This window comes from Pteronotus mesoamericanus, unplaced genomic scaffold (genome assembly GCF_021234165.1).
Source record: "Pteronotus mesoamericanus isolate MK-2021 breed Mesoamerican mustached bat unplaced genomic scaffold, CSHL_Meso_final scaffold_118, whole genome shotgun sequence".
Classification (NCBI taxonomy): Eukaryota; Metazoa; Chordata; class Mammalia; order Chiroptera; family Mormoopidae; genus Pteronotus; species Pteronotus mesoamericanus.
Genome location: NW_026555301.1, coordinates 10,433,158 through 10,436,001, shown reverse-complemented (window position 1 = coordinate 10,436,001; position 2,844 = coordinate 10,433,158). Strand labels below are relative to the sequence as shown.

Below are 2,844 nucleotides of genomic sequence, written 5' to 3'. Positions count from 1 at the left end.
GAGCTCCGAGCCTGGTCAGCCATGGAAGTCCTGGTGCCCGCCACCGCCACCGCATCCACCTTCCCACTGATCCTGGAGCACCTGTGTGTGGTTCTGCTGCTGCTGATTTCTAAGGGCTTGAGACACATCCCAGCTCTCCCTGTTTCCCTGGGTGATCCTGGTGGGCTCTCTGGTGGTGGTGTCTTCAATAACAAAGAGAGAACACACTTCAAGAAGTGGGAAACACTGGGCAAATGGCGTCCTGCCCTCAATGGAGTCTGTGCAGGATGTAGTGAGAGTATTGGACCAATGTCAGAAGCCAAGGATGCCCTCAAGCCAACCAGAGTGGAAGCCAGTCCTCTCAGGTTAGAGACCCTGTACTCTAACCTGAGCACATTGCTCAGGAAAGCATTGAATAGACACTTGAGCAGGATGTTGTCACTTTAGGACCTGGTCGATTTAGTGAAAACAGTATGCGAGAGCAGGCCTTCTAAAGGTTCCCAAGTGGCTGATGTGAAGCCCATCTCCAAAGTACTGAGAAATGATGGAGAACAACTTTGGAAGAATATACCAGATGATTTGAACAAACATGCTAGTTATCCCAAAACTCCAGAAATGTGCCAAGATGTGGTTACGGAATGGAAGCAGAGCATCCAAAAGAAGGAGGAAGAGAAACAAAGGCTGGAGCATTTGATGGCTCCAGTGCAGTGGATCCCGCAAGGTAGAGTCAGCCAGTCCTTGTCCGTGGAAGGAAACCCGCTGCAGTCTAGCCCGAAGCCTGAGGTCCTTAGAGGTCACTTGGTTCACGCCAAGTCGCAGGATGAATGACAGAGGGAAGGAGAAAATGGGGATCAGTTCATCCATCGGTCAGAAGGTGATCTCAAGGGTGTCCCTCATGATGCTGACCTCAATGTGTCCCTTCAAGGTGCTGATTAGGAAAATCAGGGAACAGCCAGAAAATTGTAGGAGCAAAAGCAAATAAATGAAGAGCTTGCAGCAGAAATGACAAGTCTACGTACCGAGACAGCATCTTTGCAGTGTGAAAATTCAAACCTGAAAACAGATTCAACAACTGAAGCTGAAGCTTCTAAAGCGCTCCTTAGAAATGAAGAAATCTCTAGACGACTGGAGAAACACGAACTCCACCTATCAGACTCTGAACATGTAGGGGAAGGTGGCCCAAGACACAAATCAGGAACTACAAAGAAGCACTTCCCAACCACATAAAGGAGATTCGATACCATCAGGAAAGAGCTGAAGCAGCCCGGGTGGCAGCCAAGTGCATTGAGGGAAAGCCCAAGGCACCTAGGAGAAAAAATGATCACGACAGGCAAATTCTGGCCAAGGACAAGTCCACGTTCCAGCCTGTCCCAGGTGGCCCTTTCGCTCCTGCTGCTCCACCCTCAGCCCGCAGGGGCCCAGACGTGCCAGGTCATCCCCTGGTCCATCAGCTCCCTAGGAAGGAGCAGAGTCACGCAGCAGGAGCTCAAGAACCCGGGCGCACCTGCAGGCCTGACTCAGCCTCCACGGCAACTGGGCCCTGAGCCCCCAAACCAGGAAGAAACATGTGCCCGTGTTTCTGTTCCATTAATTCTGATCGATCTTTTGTTAGTTAAGCCACTCTTACTAAATTGATGCCACCATTGCTCTTAGTAATACAAAGCTTTATGACTTTACAGTAATATTATTTTAACATAGATTCATTAATGTAATTCTCATGAGTACAGAAGTCTTCAAGAGACCCTTTAGAATTATCTGCTTATTACAAGTGTTGTATTTTGACTTAAATGACCACTATTAACTGAACCGTCATCTCAGTTTGACATAGATGTTGAAACAAAGGACATAACCGTAGGCTATTTTCAAAAATCTATGGAGGTAGCTTAATATGTACCTGATTTTTTTTTTTAAATGTACCTTGTTTTTAAAAGAGCAGTTCAGTTGAGAGCTGAAGAGCCCCAGTTATAACAAGTCCTTATGCTCTAGCACTGTTGCTTGGCCCGTGAAGCTACAAACAAGACACATCAGGTTCAAAGGCAGTGCTTAATATGTACCTGATTTTAAAAACAATACCAAAGAAGAGAAACTTGAACAGGACAACACCCCAAAACCTTATTGAAGCTACATAATATTTTTGTTAGTTTAGTCCTAAATTCATAGTTTAGTCAAAAAACCATAGGATGGTTTATCCCTAAATTCATAGATTAGAAATCTTAATTTTTTTCCCTGCTTTATAGTTTTTTCTTACTCTTTTTTGTTTAAGTTACTGCTTATTGTTTAGCATTTCTAAATTTTATGCAGTCAAAATAAAACAGGTTTTCCTTGGTGGAAAACACACACATGCACTCGCTCTCGCTCTTTCACACGCGCACTCGCTCTCCTCGGTACCACCTAGACACACACCCACACCATGAAGATAGAAGGTCCTCATAGTAGTTTTGAATCTGAAGAAAATGTAAAACTACTGTTGCAAACGTGAATAAGTATTTTTGATAAGTCCATAAAAGACAAAGTGGTGTGCCGGTGGTTTGTGCCCAGGGAGACGATCCCTGAATCACATTCACGCACAAGCAGAAGCAGAGCTGCCCGGCGCGTCCAACCATATAGCTCATGAGCATGGCAGCAGACACTAGGACGAGGGCCATCCCCCAGCATGGCAGAGATAAGGGAGGGACCAGGGAGGGGTCCAGGTGCCAGCAAGAAGGAAGCTGTGCCCACCCTGGGGCCGGGGGTAGGAGGCCTGTGGTGTCACCTGAGCCCAGTGAGGGGCTGTCTGGGAACAGGGAACACTGCCCCCGCCCTCTGTCCTCCTGTCCCCCAGTTACTGCTGAGCAGATGCAGCCACCCAGAGGCCAGGGGAGCACA

At 47.2% G+C, this 2,844-nt stretch overlaps 1 non-coding gene across 1 annotated transcript; it reads right to left on the bottom strand.

Annotated features, from left to right (window-relative positions):
- Window positions 1–1,888: 1,888 nt before the first annotated feature.
- Window positions 1,889–2,024, bottom strand: LOC129081834 (small nucleolar RNA SNORA50). The gene has a single exon (XR_008530349.1). It is a non-coding gene; the product is annotated as a small nucleolar RNA SNORA50 (small nucleolar RNA).
- Between the last annotated feature and the right edge of the window lie 820 nt (window positions 2,025–2,844).